General features: G+C 35.9%; 1 protein-coding gene across 6 annotated transcripts in view; it reads right to left on the bottom strand.

The window, feature by feature from the left end:
• Positions 1 to 16,391, bottom strand: part of LOC135075868 (monocarboxylate transporter 10-like) — a 60,481-nt gene extending 44,090 nt beyond the window's left edge. For 4 of the 6 annotated variants that reach the window (XM_063970327.1, XM_063970329.1, XM_063970331.1 and 1 more), the window contains exon 1: positions 16,243 to 16,391. The gene's annotated coding sequence lies outside the window, so the exon portion shown is untranslated. Of the gene's footprint in view, positions 1 to 16,042; positions 16,058 to 16,197 lie in introns of those variants that run through there. The other 2 variants (XM_063970332.1, XM_063970328.1) reach the window with 2 other exon arrangements.
• Positions 16,392 to 16,810: the final 419 nt, after the last annotated feature.

Here is a 16,810-nt window from a genome sequence, read left to right as displayed (position 1 = left end):
ATAACGCATTTTCAAGTCTAGGCAGATTTTTTCAAAAGTTTCTCTGTAGTTACAGACAAAAACTTTTCAACAAAAAGCTACAACCGACGACGAATTTTGACGAAAATCTACCAGTCAATTTATCATATAAATAACTAAAGCTAATTTTCAATGCATGGTGCTAATTGGCTGGGAACTTATTAGTACTCATAGCTAAAGTACCTTTAACGTATCCCACCCAACTAAACACCTTAATACATAGTCCATTATGTGGTAATTTCTATGAATAATGGATGATCCGTGGCCCGTGGCTCTGCCGTGTAATCGCTCGGGCGGCATTTGATTAAAAGGAATCTAAATCAATTTGAATTTCACTTACCGGCGAGGCAATTTATTTCATATTAACCAGAATGTTAAGAAGCAATAGTTTTGCTGCAAATTACCCGCTATTACATGACTTCGCAATTAATGGAACGTATGCGCGTCGAATTTTTCATTTTATCAAATCTTTAAATTCACAAGTAAAACTTTTAATTTTTGTGGGATGCATTACATTATTTTGATCAGTGACTAAAAGAAAGAACTTAATCTAGTTCCAAGTCGACGAAGTATTTGCTACCGATAAATTTAACTTCTGTTGTCAGCTAAACAATCATTTGTTGTCTCTAATGGTGGCCACAGGAAAGCTGTATTTCCGTAGAAATTAATTAACAGAACGTTTGGGACGTCCATTAACGACACTTTTATTACACACATATCATTCGCACAATTGCGTAACAGAAAGTCCTTACTACGATCTCAAAAATAAATTGGAACCGCTTTAAAAATAAGTGCAGCCATTCTGGTTTTGCCGCCAATGTAAGTACGAATATTTCGTGCAAGCACATTTCCATTACACAAAACTTCTGTTGCCGACCGTGAAATGTTCTTGTTTGTGGAATTAATTGTTATTATTGTTGTTAACGTATCGTCATTTTTATTGCTGCGATGACTGATAAAAGCTGTAGATATCGGTAGCAAATTCGGCGGTTTTTTCGTTTTGCAACAAATTATGTGTATGAAAACCTCGAGAAGGAGGCAGTTGTGAAATTTTTGGCCTTTAAAAGAGTCTCGGTTATGAAGTCCGGACAGTTTAAAGATTTTTTACGAGCGCTAAACAGCCGGCCGTCGCTCTTGATTGCTCGGCGTTTCGCTCCGAGCCCTTATTAAGCGATCGGATGGTGGTATTTTGCTACCACTTTTGACTGTGGCATTTTAAACTCAATTTGCGATAATAGTTTCAATTAAACCGCTGCTAAGTATTGCTGCCGATTAATTAGGACAACACTTCCACTGAGTTAACGTTTCCTTGAAATAAGTTGAACTGAAGTTTATTCGTGCTGTACAAATAAAATATTAATAATTTATAAAAAAAATGCATTCGGTGTCCGCTCACCTGTTTTCAGAGTTATTTCCTGACACATAAATCATGTTAACAACTTCGTCGTGTTTAATATGTGTGACATCAGATTATAATCTCTCTAATAATATGTCGTTAGTATAATTTTAATGCGATTGTTAGCAGCGTTACCTCGTTATCGGCCACATAAATGCACTATTTGGTTAATTAACACGTCCATTCTAACTCACATAAATGTCAACTTTTACATCTAACATAACTCTTTCCGAACCATTTCACCGTCGTAAATATATTTGGAACAAACGAACGGACGTGTCTTTTATGTTTTTGGTGGCTTGATGAGTTATATAGGGCCAGATCTTATTAATTTGCTAGTGGGATATGTTTTATGGCTGAATTAATTTGGATAACTTAGATACATTTTCAGTCGAGCTTTGTTAGATAAGATGAATGAGATTTCTTTTGTTGATGCGAATCTTGGAAGCTTTTTTGAAAGCTAGTTAATTGTATTTTGGTAAATGGACCGATTTCGTTTAGTTACTAAACGAACTAACTATCGCAGTTAGAATGGTAATTAATACGATACTTAGTGTTAGAACTTGTACCTAAGTTGATTACTTGCCCGCGTCTTTAGAGCTATGGTTAGGTTTATTGTTTGACAATAAAGTTCACTGTTAACTTAATGGCTGTAACTTGCGGTCTGCTCACTATCAGCTAATTGAAACCGTAACTATTGCTATCTGCTTTAATTCTATCAACAATAAAAGGGACATAAAACACCTTATAGTATGTGGTGAGATACAGGGTGGCGATTTTGATACCGGCTCTATTTGAACAATTGAATTTTTCGTACAAATCAGCGCTCTACGTCGATATGGACTTTCAGAGGTTTTTTTTAGGATTTTGATGAGGGTCCCAGTCAAAGCGGTTTCTTGCGGTGAGCATATCATAATTATAATCATTTAATTGAATACTGCAGCTATCTAAATCCTTTAACGGTTGGCGACAAAGCTGTTGCACGTGTATTCATCTGCATGGTTTTGTTTCATACAACTTTCTCTTCTAAACATAACTCATTGTAATAGTGATAATAAACTTAATGTCAATAAACACTTCAGTGCACAGAATTATAGTTGCTTTCTCTTTCGTAGTCTTTAAAAAATATCTTTAGGTTTTCAATCGGCATGTGACTTGCCTTTTTATGGTGAAGTTTTCTATAGAGGACGGTTCTTTCAAATTAGACGTTTTCAGCAGGACGTTTGTCGTGCGCTTGCAAGACTGCACACTAATTATATTGGTAGGTAATTGTCAATTTTATTCCATCACAGTTGTTATACAATCCGTGTGCGATCCTGCAAGCGTACGACAAACGTCCGGCTCAAAATGTCTAATTTGAAAGAGCTCTTAGAAATAAACAAATTGAAACCGATCAGTAACATGATCCGTTCTCAACTTAGGGGACCAATCAGAGCGGTCGCTATTAGTAGAGTGTAAAATAACTGAAGTAACACAAAATCTAGTGTTTTAATTTTAGCAGCGTTCAAATATATTCATGTATGCACTATAATGGAATGTCGGGCGCATGTGTCCCGTCGATATCACGTGAGTGAGTCCGTCGCGTACATCTGGGTCGCCGCATGCTGTCACTATCGTGATGACATTCGGGTTGAACCTACGGTAAAATATCTACGTGGTTTATTCAGATCAGTAATTGGACTTTGTAGTATTCAATTGCCAATAGAAGACGTGCATCACATCTTAAAACTATCATTTTTGCCAGATTTCAGGGTAACAATAAAATCCTGAAAGTTATTATCCTGAAAGAAATCTGGAAATATACAGTGTGTCCGGGCTTGTAGTGATCAAACTTTAAGGGCGAAATCTAGGGACAATTTTATCGATAAAAATACTTCAAATTTGGGGCCTGACCCATTTCTCGAAAAATTACATCGATTAAGGTTTTTGATTTTTAGTTTACACCTCTTCTTTAAAAAACAAGTGAAAGCGTGGGTAGCTCAACATTAATATGCAAATATTTTATATCATGCGATAGCCAATAAAATTATCTAAGTAGAAGAAGAAAACAGACACAAATTTCATACATTTTATGGGAGTAAGAATGGATTTAATTAGAAAAATACATTACTTTTTTCACTTATTTTTCAGTTATTTTCCAACACAAGAAAAACCAGGTCTTTAAGATATGTTTTATTTGCATTGTATTTTTAGTATTTGAGCTATTCTACAAAACGAATGTAAATTTATTAGTCTACGTCTATTAGTTTCGAAGTAATTTGTTGAACAAAGATACCCCTTCCCAGCTGTTTCCATAGTAATCGGAATAGGTTGTGTGATTCTTTCAGGCAGTGCATTTTCGCATGTCGCGTGCGCTATGGAAACCGCTGGGAAGGGGTATCTTTGTTCAACAATTACGTCGAAACTAATAGACGTAGACTAATAAATTTACATTCGTTTTGTAGAATAGCTCAAATACTAATAATACAATGCAAATAAAACATACCTTAACGACCTGGTTTTTCTTGTGTTGGAAAATAACTGAAAAAGAAGTGAAAAAAGTAATGTATTTTTCTAATTCAATCCATTCTTACTCCCATAAAATGTATGAAATTTGTGTCTGTTTTCTTCTTCTACTAATAGATAATTTTATTGGCTGTCGCATGATATAAAATATTTGCCTATTAATGTTAAGCTACCCACGCTTTCACTTGTTTTTGAAGGAAGAGGTGAAAACTAAAAATTAAAAACTTAAATCCATGTAATTTTTCGAGAAATGGGTCAGGCCCCAAAGGACAATGGGCAAAATGGTACCCGGCTCCAATAGATATGTGTCTAGTATCGTTTGAAAGGTCTTACCAAGATGAACAACTTTTACTATGACCACCAGCCTCAGATCTGGTTGTGTACGAAGATATACATACTTTTAGCAGAATGGTACCCGGCTCCAATAGTTATGTCTGTAGTGTCATTTGAAAGGTCTTACCAAGACGAACAACATTTACTATGGCCACCAGCCTCAGATCTGGTTGCGTTCGAAGATAAAGATACTTTTTGTGTAACCTAAGTACCTATCATACAGTATGGAAGGCAGACGCGCTCGGGGCAGGGCGGGCACCGATGAGATGGTCGGACGCGGTGAGGCAAACGGTGGGCGGGAGTTTGTATCGTGCGGTCCACACAGCTTATGACCGCAGTCTGTGGAGGAACACTATCTGTGGTCGCGATCCTCATCAGTGAGGGACCGAGGAAGAAGAAGAAGAAGTATCATACGTGTCCATCGTATGGTACTTAGGTTATGCCAGGCAGGAAGGGTTTACTGATCCAGCATGCTTCCTTAACTCTATAATTATTGATGGGGATAATAATTGTGAAATAAATATTTTTATTTAAAGTAGTACTACCCCCTTATTAATAAAAAGTTACACCTAGGAAGAACCTTGGATTAAAATGACATTTCCATACCAAATGTCAATTTAAGCCAGAGTTCAACTAGGGTGTAACTTTTATTAATAAAGGGGTTAAAGTTTTATTACTTGTTAAGGGTTTTATTATGGGTTGCTAAAGCGAATAAACCCACAAGATCCAATAAGTCCACCCACAAGATGGACCGACGACCTCATAAAGGTAGCGGGAAGGCGCTAGATGCAGGCCGCCACCAACCGGCCATTGTGGAAATCATTGGGGGAGGCCTATGTTCAACTGGACGTCCTATGGCTAAAATGATCATGATGATGATGATGAAAGCGAATAAAGGGCTAATAGCTTGGGTAGTTCATCGTAGGTATAATCCTTTCCTTTTCAATGCTTCTTTTAGTTATATTAATAGATTGTAGTCATAATACATACTCGTATACATGGATGATTGTGTTATACTTTCATTATAATACTTAGTGGAATTACTGCTTTCAAAACGTGAATTAGAACTGGCCCCATAGCAGACATTTTCCTACATCTAAAGGCCTTTTAAAATATATATTGGTTATGGCTATTGGAGCGGGTACCACTTTCCATACATTTGTGCCCATCATCCTTTGATGTATTTTCATCGATAAAATTGTCCATAGATTACTCCATTAAAGTTTGATCACTACATGCCCGGACACACTGTATAGGTATACCCAGGATATTTCCAGATTGCATCAAAGTTATTTGAAAAACTCTACATGACTGCTTATTATGATTTCAGACGTAACGACAGACGACCCTATTAAGTAATTGTGTTTCAACGTCCTGTTACTTTAACTTCTCCGTACAGATTTTCCACGACGAATCTTCAACATACATTTAAAAAAATTGTTGTATGTTACGTATATTTTTCGATGATACTGACTGAATGAACATTTTTTCTTTCCTTCTTTCTTTCAACAAGAGATCCGTAAATGGATAAGCGGTGGGTGATTAATCCCTGTCACAGATTATACGGGTTCAGCTTTACCCAGACAATGTTGGGGTATTTTATCAAAACACGTTTTGATGTTTTTTCTTTCATGAATGTGCAAATTTCATCACATTGAACGCTGAGTCTGCTCGCTTAAAAACTCAATGGCGGATTGGAATGGTCGACTGGTGCTCTTACATTTTAAATTCTGATTTATCGCAGCATGAGCTATTTTATTTGGGTACTTTATTTTTTAATTTACACTGTTTCAAACGAACATTACCTACTGTTTTATTTAATTTTTAACGTGAATTTGGAACACGACCCTTTTTTACGAACATTCCTGTTTATTAACACATACATTTTTTTTACATACTGAGAAAATGTAAAGCATGTTTCAGATTATTTAATTAAAGTTTTGATTCATCGCTAAAGTAAACTTTTAATTGAATGAAATAATCCTGCAAAAATGCACAAGGGCATTTCTACTGTACGGTGTATTTTTTCTCAATTCGGTGCTAAAATTTATATTTAGTTTTTTAAGTAGTTTCAATACAAAAAAATAAATGTTACTCCATTCTGAATGTAAAAATAGCATTGTCACTAAATATTGTGAAGTGGTTTATGAGAAATGTTAACCATCGAATTGAGAGAGCACCGAATTGAGAAAATGAATCACAGAATTGAGAAATGAATCTCCAAATATAAAAATCGCTCCGCAAACTTAGAATTGATGACATTATGAAGAAATACCTAATGTATTTCAATAATTAATATAATAAATACTTAAAACGTTTTGATATCTGATTGCTGGTCTATTAGTTAGATGGTTCATTTTGGGTTTATGTGTCTGAAATACCAATGGAATAAAACAAAAATCCTAATCAATATGTTTAATTTTTTAATAAGGAACTATAATAAATTCTTAATTTTTATATATTATTTTAATTTTATTTAAATAAAACAAATAAATACATAACACAGGGTCTCTTTGTTTATTTATTCTTAACCTTAAACATAAAACAAATATTGCAAAACCCAAGAGCTAGATTGACCTGACACAATACCGAAGATATTATATCGGACGTCAGTTTGTACACGATTAAAATGGCACTCAAATAGCTGAAATACAACAAGGCACCAGGTGTTACGGCATTATAGCTGAGCTTCGCCGGTACTAAAGGCTCTACAGAAGCAGTTCAATTCCGTCTTTTTCGAAGAAAAAACGCCTCCGGAATGGCACAGAAGTGTGGTGATAGCATTATAGACTCATCTCAATTATGAGGCGTGTTTACAAGCTGTTTTCGAGAGTCCTTACGAATCATCTCGCTCGCAGACTCGACGACTTCCAGTCTTCCGAACAAGCTTGTTTCCGAAAAGGCTTTAGTATTATGGTACACACACAGGTACGCTACGGCAGATTATACAGAAGACCAAGGAGTCGCGATATCGGGGATGATATCGGAGTCATGGCCTCCGTAGAGCCTTTCAACAAGTGGGTCTCAAAATGAACATGGACAAGACAAAAAACATGTCAAATGTCCGTGTTGCACCCACTCCTCTGAAGGTACTACACTCGAAGTTGTTGACAATTGTGTATACCTGGGACAAGAGTCCAGATAGTTAGGTCCAACTTTGAGAAAGAGGTCTATCGCTGAATTCAACTCAGCTAAGCATCGATCGGGAAGCTTCGCTATTACGTCTGAACTACCGCAGCGTCTTAAGACAAAAGTCTTCTACCAGTGTGTGTTGCCAGTGATGGTGTATGGATGTGAAACTTGGTCGCTTACTATGAGCCTAATAAGAATCAGAAATGTGAATATCGGCAAGAGAACCAAAGTGACCGGCATAGCCCGTAAAATTGCATAAATCAAGTAGCAGTGGGCGGGGCACATAGCTCGTACAGATAATGTCTGTTGGGACTGAAAAGTTGTCGAGTGGAAACCACGGACCAGTGAGCAGCCCCCCACTAGGTAGGTAGACCGACGATCTGGTGAAGGTCGAGGGAAGAACCTGGAAGAATTATTTTAATAAGATAGCAATAGCAGTGTATTTTTTTAATGAAACCTCAAAAAATTAGTTTTATTGTCTTCTGTCCAATGACTGGTACGGTCCAATGATTGGTAGTTCACCCTATTATTATGCTCTATTGATTTCATTATTATTTTAAGTTACACAAACAATTTATAGCACAATAAAAGTATCTATTTTCATTTAATATCAATTCGGTGTACGTGTTTTCTCAATTCGAAGCCCCATATTCCGCGGAATTGAGATCCACGGAATTGAGGAAAAATGACATTTCATCAAATTACTCGAAAATATTATAAATTACAACGATTTCTACCAAACGTAATGGCAGATATCAGTTAAATACTTAATTAATTCAGCAGTAATCTCATTAAATACTTCATGAACATTATTAATGTCGCACACCGGTTTGAGAAATGACCAGTGACCAAAAATTCTGAGTGATTTCAAACCTCTGAAAAATGCTCCTCAAAGCGACTGATCCCTCTTTTATACTGCTCGACCACTCGAGTGCAACTGCTAGTTTATGGGAATCAGGCGTAGGTGTTCGTATTGTGCGTTGTTAGTGATATAGGAGCACAAAAGTAAAAATCACGGAATTGAGGCACACACGTCGGACAAAATTTAAATGTGTTACTGTATTAAAACCCAAGGACTTGCAATAGAGAAACTCATTTATATAGCTTTATTAACTATCCCTTGTTCTGTGAATGTGGGTTTCATAATGGGGAAGTTATTATTTCAAAAGTTATGAAGCAAAAACGAGTAAATTCTGGAAACCGGACACTCCATTTTAGGCCAAATTTCGCCCGTTTTTGAACTTTCGGATTTTTTCAAGGCGAGATGTAAAACCTGGCGGTCTTCTAAATATGCTCTCCATCAAGTCAAGAGTCCTATAAATACGTGTGATTTTTTTCAAGTCCGTACTTCAATTTTAAAGGTACTTTTTTCGCCCCAGTAGGTCGATCGGTCGTCCTCGTAGAAATGCCCACAAAATTAAATCAGAACGTCCTCTACTTATTTGCAAAGATGCTGTTTTCCTAGGAGTATAATAATTATGTATTTTTTGGTTGTTTTCAAAACAAGGATAAAAATGAATTAAGTACCTACCTACTGCAAAGAGCAAGAATGCATTAAGTTTTTGATCCGCGTATTATTCATTACTTTATGTACTGATACACGACATTTATTCTTTTTTATAGCCCACAAAATACCTCTCAAGAAATAAAAGTCAACTTTTTCGTTTGCTCGAAAAGAGCGCAAGTGAACATTTTTAGTTGTTGTCAGACAATGATGAGACAGTGAATGAATAGGATAATATATAAAGGCACGGTAATACCAAACTATTAACTGTGTAACAACGAGTACTTTATATTTTAGCGGGTACATCAATCATAAAGCTCTTGAACGTCCAAACTTTGACGTAGCTACATTACTCTCCGATGGCAAGTTGGCATTAATGCCATGTAAAACAACAGACACCTCTCCCGGCTTCGATATATTGTTGCCTCAAACGTTATATTTCACCGGACTTTATAATCTGACAGATAAAATTGCACTTGCAGACAATTTATTTAGCCAACGCAAGCCGTGTAAGGAACACACGCTCTCTTAAGGATATGGAGGGATGATCCTGTTTTTCTTCGGACAAAAATGAATTCGAAACCTTTTTTGTTAAGATAATAGCAACATCATAAATTCGATTTTGCCGCAAATGTTTCCAGATAAAACATAAGGAATGTGACTTACTCTGTAGTTGGAAGTTACGACTTGCGAGTTCGCTCCGGAATTCGTGAGATATCAAAGTATTAGCGTGTCCCGATTGGTCAGCGTCTGACTATTCCGGTTACGAATGAGGCTAATTATCATCATCTGTATCGATATTTGAATCGATAACATGACGTCATCTCGAGCAGAAGCAAAAAGTGATAGAACACAATACGAGCACAACAATTGATCATTTGTAACAAACATCTTGCATCACTCACTCGGTGGGCTTTTGTCGAAATTTATTACATGGGTGTGTTCTCTGTTGTTGACAGACAGGTATGTTTTGTACGAGGCACGGGCCGATTCTATTTGCATATTTCATCCAAAGAAGTGAAACAAATGTGAGTTAATTTGCCTAAACAAGCTTAATTGAAAACATCGCCATATTTCTTATGAATTAGGTTGCGTTCGTTGATTTTTTGCTCACAGTTCGAAGGCGATCATGATTCAGGTTCTCGAGCGGATACCTACATTCAAATGTATTACAGAGTGTGCTGAGCAATAAGTTTTTATATTTAACAGCCGTCTGTTAAGTTCTTGTTTATTGGTGTCAGCAAAAAGTTGTGTAAAAATGTGTTCGCGTCATATGAAATGGAAGTTATGCGTTAAAATGTTTGGCCGGAACCCAAAGGACTGGACGTGATCAGAAATACTCGGGATTGCCTATTCATGACTTCCTCGCATATGGACAAGTTTCCAAATGGGTCGTGCTGAAGTCCACGGAAAAGTTACGAGGAGTTCGAACTGTTTCCCTTCTAATGCAAAACGTACATGGATGGAATACTTTTTAAAGTAAAAATGGTCTTTTAATCCATATTAAAATCGCTGATGACTGCCCTTAGGCTAAATGAGACATGAGGTAGTGAATACATTAAACCATGGGTCGTTAAGCAGCATGATTCATTATGGATTCATCAATAAAAAACTTGACGGATATATTAAATTCAATCACGTATTAATTTCATGCCAACAAAGTGGCGATTAAGACAATTTATTCAAGACACTTATGAGAATACACATGAATGAAAATAATGACAGTATTGTCACAACTTTCTTGTTTTCAAAGATGAAATAAATATGTTGCAAAGAGTAAAAACAAAGGACGGGGCTTAGTTCAAAGTGACTAATGCCGAACAAACGGTCCGTGGAATGCTAAGCTTTGGCCCTAGCTCATAAAGAACAGACAGATCGGTTTTCGGTTTAAAATACAAAACACAATCGACAGCACACTAGATTGTTCAGTTTTGTTGCAAAATAGAAGTTATTTATAGTGTTTAGAGCATCGACCGTACTTACATAAATCTTACCTGCTCTTGTTATGTTTATAATATAGGTTTATTTTAATTTTAACATATATTTGAAAGTCTTTAGTGTTTCAATTTGGATTAGTTCGTGAAGAAATTACGGTCTTATGTTTTTTTTAACAACAAAGACAGTATCCGAAAGTTTTAAATATTTTTTTTACTAATTTCCATTTAGAACAAAGAAGTGTGATATTGCTGTTTTGCACTAGCTGCAAGACGGACGGTAGTACTAATCATCTACGAAGTGCGTTTTTCGTCGTGAGGAACCATCTTTCAGCTGTCATTGGATGCATTTAGAAAATAGACCGAGTTTGAAGTGGTTCGTTTTGGTCCGAAAGAGTTTGGCACCATCGCATTCGACATTGGACCCCATTCCGGAATGTTCATTAGCTCGGACTGAAATTCAGTCTTTTATTTGTTCCTAAAAATAGAAAGGATTGGGGGCATTGTAGAAGAAGATTCGATAGCGGATTTGTACAAATAAACGTAATTCAAAAATCTTCTAAAGTGAAATTGATTCTTGTTTTCTTAGATATTTGATGACAGACTATTGCCTAATAATATTTAATGTTATGCAGATAGAATTTGAGATTGGCAGCGTTATCCTGTTTTATTAATTATTAAAAGTAATAACATAAATATTTTACTTTTTAGAGACAAATTCAATAAAACCGTTTTCAATCCGTTTTTATAGCCTGACCAGGAACATAAAAACCCTCGCCATGTTGCGGAAAACTAATGGTACTAATTTCTTTTAATGGCAACAGTAACTGAAAACTTCATTGATATGTCACCTTGCATGTCAGTCTATTGCTGTCAAAGTGTAAACAAACTTTATTTTAAATGTGCGCAATTGATTTTGTGATTTAAATTGCTAAAATATTTTTATAGTTGTGAAAGAAAAGTGGTTCACAATGTGTTAAAGTATTTGTCGAAGAGAAATACTAAGGGTTCGGACAATATTTTCATTGAATAATGTTTCCGGCAAAGGTTGTCAAATTGACTGACATGTTTATCGTATAGTACAGTCCACTATGAAAATTAGCTGTGGTTTGTTTCAACTACCTATTTTAAAGTTTTTTGTCACTTTCTAAGTGTTGAATTTTATGGAATTGGGAAAGAAGTACCGAGTTTGAAGCGTTCATGAGCAGACATTGCAGTTGAATATTCAAGTTCTGAATTTGATTATTGACGAATAATAAAATAAATCCTACTAACTCGATTGATGGTTTCATTTAATTTATTTAAACCAGGTTACTTATAATAATATTTTTTCGTTAATTTATGAAAATATCAAATTAGCCCGTAATCCCGAATCCTGATACATAAAGTTAGCCTATTAATTTAACACAGGTACGACTGTACTCAGTGTTGCACTATCAAATGCAATTGACGCGCCTCTATGCCAGGGTTTTTATGTTCCTGGTCAGGCTATATCGAACTTATAGCTAATAATTAATAGGCTAACTTTATGTATCAGGATTCGGGATTACGGGCTAATTTGATATTTTCATAAATTAACGAAAAAATATTATTATAAGTAACCTGGTTTAAATAAATTAAATGAAACCATCAATCGAGTTAGTAGGATTTATTTTATTATTCGTCAATAATCAAATTCAGAACTTGAATATTCAACTGCAATGTCTGCTCATGAACGCTTCAAACTCGGTACTTCTTTCCCAATTCCATAAAATTCAACACTTAGAAAGTGACAAAAAACTTTAAAATAGGTAGTTGAAACAAACCACAGCTAATTTTCATAGTGGACTGTACCTACTATACGATAAACATGTCAGTCAATTTGACAACCTTTGTCGGAAACATTATTCAATGAAAATATTGTCCGAACCCTTAGTATTTCTCTTCGACAAATACTTTAACACATTGTGAACCACTTTTCTTTCACGACTATAAAAATATTTTAGCAATTTATTTCACAAAATCAATTGCGCACATTTAAAATAAAGTTTGTTTACACTTTGACAGCAATAGACTGACATGCAAGGTGACATATCAATGAAGTTTTCAGTTACTGTTGCCATTAAAAGAAATTAGTACCATTAGTTTTCCGCAACATGGCGAGGGTTTTTATGTTCCTGGTCAGGCTATAGATATTGTTTGAGTCAAAAGCTAGTGACTTTTAATAAGTTCTTTGGCATATTGCTCATCAAAAATTTCGTTCGTTTGTTTATTTCAGCCAAATGACGTCCACTACTGAACAAAAAATTACTTTACCTTAAAAAAATACTGTGTACAAAACATATTAAGCAAAAAGCAATATTTCCTTCCTTTGTTTCAAAACATTTGAGATTATTTCGTCAAATCGTTCACAGGAATAAACAAACAGAACATATGCCACTCAGAAGTTGGTGGGCGAGATAAACACGTCCGACAAATAGAATTCCCCTCGTTTGCTTGATGGATGCCTGCAATTGCGGCGGATTTACTGGTATTACTTTGATAAGAAATACTAACTTATCTAGTATTTTATGGATTATAGACCTTCATTATGCAGCTCATAATCTCTTGTGTGTAATATTGGAGCGATTAGCATGTAAAGATTTTACACGCACGGAGTTTTTTGACCGTAGACGCTATTTACCTACTTTAACAATAAGTCTTAGCTCTAAGTCGAACCTTTTTGATAAAATCCTTACAGAAAATCAAAAAAAAAATACAGAAAGTACGCGATGCGATAGTTTCTGCCAGGATAATACACCAAAAGTTTAGTTTAACTGTTAGTATTATATAAACATAGATAAAAAGCTGTGAAGAGTCTACCGACATTCGTGACGTGAACTTAGTCACGTACCATAACAATGGCGTTTTTACCGCAGTCATTACCATTACCATTAAAATTGATTGCCGAATTGATTCCCCATGATTAATAGTTACGATCGAATAAGATCACGCCGAGTAATCATTAATATGAGACGTCGATACCAAACTCGCACGCAAAATGGAACTATTGAAATAGACTAAGCGGCTGTTCTTATCAAAACAAAAAACTATCGTAAACAGACCTATTTGGGATTGAATACTTACTTCTTTGAACTGTTCTATTTTTTGGTTTACCTTTTATACCTTTGTTCACTATATTTTCACAGCTGATTTCCTTTGTTGAATTTGGAACACGACAACAAAAGATGCCCTAATAAGGTTGCATTGGGTTGGCACTCGACTCATCTTTCGTTCACTTGTAAAAGTTATTGACATGGTAACTTTTCAACTCAAACCATGTTACGGTAGAGAAAATTACGAAGGGAACTCGCATAATAATTTATTTTGCTTTGTGATGGAGGCAGTTGCTGAACGCTAATATTTTAGACGTAATAACACCTTATCATTCTCCAATTTGGAGATTTTGTATGTAACTTATAGTCACTCAACTCACTCAACGTGTTATCAATACTCAACACTATGGCAAAATTATAAGTCACTCGAGCTTGTATCTCTACCATTAAACACACAAACTGACTGACTGACTGACTGACATAGACTAATTTGGCATGCAGGTAGATGTTATGACGCAGGCATCCGCTCAGAAAGGATTTTACGAAACTCCACCCCTAAGGGGGTAAAACGGGATCCACGCGTACGAAATCGCGGGCGGCCGCTAGTATAGGATATGTAGAAAACTCTTATAAACTGATGTGTTAAACAATATGTTTTGATTAGATTAAGATACCAAGTTAAGAGAAGGTAAAAGAGCTTTGCAACAATAATTACAAATGATCGAGAGAGCGTGCCCACTTGCTATAAGATGTCAAAAGTCACGATAACCATACGAAAGTTTGTTTACCGGCTAAATTACTGCAATTAAAACTTTATCGCCTGAGGTCCAGTCTTGCTGCGTGATGAGAACGGAAACGGACCGACCTAGTAATAACTTCAATCGGTGTTAATGCCGAACAAGACGACTGGTTAAGCTAGCGTATTTCGCTACATGATTAATACCAATATTTATATACAAGTTTGGTGTTTATCGTTTGGTTTTGCCTTTAATCGGAATTAGTTTCGATGATTTGTGTTTCAACTTTTTGGTAGAGTTCGTCCTAGGTTTGGGAAAAGAGAAAATTATTTTAACTATTCATGAATTCGTTTTAGTCGTCAGTTCACGTCGAAAAATGGTTTGGGCTTTATTAATAGGTTGAGAGATTGAATTTGGTTGGAGGAGTCATTTGCTACAGGGCTAGCAGATTTAAAAATTAATGGGTGGTATAATTGAAACAATGTTTCTTATTAAAATGGAAAAATATATTCTACACAATTGCTTCAGAAATAAGGAAGGATTTTATTTAAACGAAGTACGTAGAAAATTTTATATATAAACTCATATTAAATGCTAGGTTATTGAGCCAAAAGTAGCTTGGGGCTTGCAATAACTCGTCAGGTACATTCAGGTTTTTGATATTGCACAGTTTAAAATAAGGATAGAAGCAGAAGTGATAAATTGATCGAGTCGATCCTTGCAAAACTATCGGCTCATACGACATACTTGGTGTTTGAATCACGGTAAGGTTGAATGCGAATGAAGTACTTTAGTCATAGATATGTTACTAAGCTACGATTCATAGAGTTTAGTATTCATAGAGTTTTCCCACCAAGCATTTTTGGGTAAATGGCTCTACTTACACAAAAGATGTTTAATGAATGTGCTTATTATGTAAGTACCTATGGCTTTTTCAGTTTTAAGCTTTTTATTTTTCTTGTTCAGAATAAATTGTTGAATTATAATTCATAGCGATGCTTTTTTAAATCAGTAATAATTTAAAAATTTTAGCTTATCTAATGGGCTTTAACTTACTTAGGTAATAAGAAATACTACTCATCCATTATGTATAGGAAACCAGATTCTACGCGACAAAGATGAAGAAGGAATTTGAAGCTAACTTTTAGGAATTTTAATTGAATGTTTGATATCCTTAGATAGGGTTTAAATAATTTGGAATATTTTAGATTAAAATGTTAAGATTAGGGAAAAGTTTCGCCAATTTATACGAAGATATTTGTTTTGAGTAAGCGCAGTAACTCAATAAATGGACGTATGAGCTCTTAAGGTTGTTATTTACTAGATAAATTCTAAAGCCTAAGCTTGGATAAGCATTCATAAGTGAACCTTCAAAGTTACGTATGTACCAATGTTCCAGTTTCTACTACCTAATCAGGCGGCAATGACTCATGCAGTTTACATTTGAAAAATTAATCCCAAAACTCTTGCAAGGTGACCAAAGTCAACAGAAGTGAGCGGTGAAACCCCAGACCAGCACACGTGGTTCAAGTCGTCGTGATTCTATCGGCACGACCGATCCAACCTGACTGCGACCGGACCTCAGGCCACGGCCATATGTTCGACTTACACACGACTAATATGACACTTTTCACTTGGCTTTCCCACACGGGTTCTAAGTTACATAGTTCGGATAACTTGAGGTGTTCGCAAAGTTTGGCGCGGGGTGAGATCTCGCGGAGTCGGTAGAGAGGCGACGCGCGCGCGACCGTTGCGCCTTAGTGTGGAGCTTACACTGATTTTTTGTCGGAGGCATCTACGCCGAGCTCTGCTCCACATTCTACGTACGCAACTATTACCCGGCTGAGCGCAACACACACCTCGTTACACCGGCTAGTTTACTAGCAATTATCTCCTGCACCTAGTTGGGTTACCTCGTTTACCTTTCTACGTGTCCGCGACAATTACGTACTATTAAGCTAACTTCGCCAACACACGATATTAGCTCTTATTACTTCGGAAAGTTTGTTCCTCGCGATGTGAGCTTGCGCACAAGCGCCTGATGATATTATTGTGCAAATGATCTTGTTTGAATATTAAAAACCGTTTATAAGAGAACATCATTGGCTATATTATGTTAATGAGCTCTTGAAGAGGCGATCCTGTTTACTTACATGTACTTTTAAGGGTAATTCGAA

Source organism: Ostrinia nubilalis, chromosome 11, assembly GCF_963855985.1.
Source record: "Ostrinia nubilalis chromosome 11, ilOstNubi1.1, whole genome shotgun sequence".
NCBI classification, from domain to species: Eukaryota; Metazoa; Arthropoda; class Insecta; order Lepidoptera; family Crambidae; genus Ostrinia; species Ostrinia nubilalis.
The sequence above is the reverse complement of the archived record's forward strand: the minus strand, read 5'-3'. Positions and strand labels throughout refer to the sequence as shown.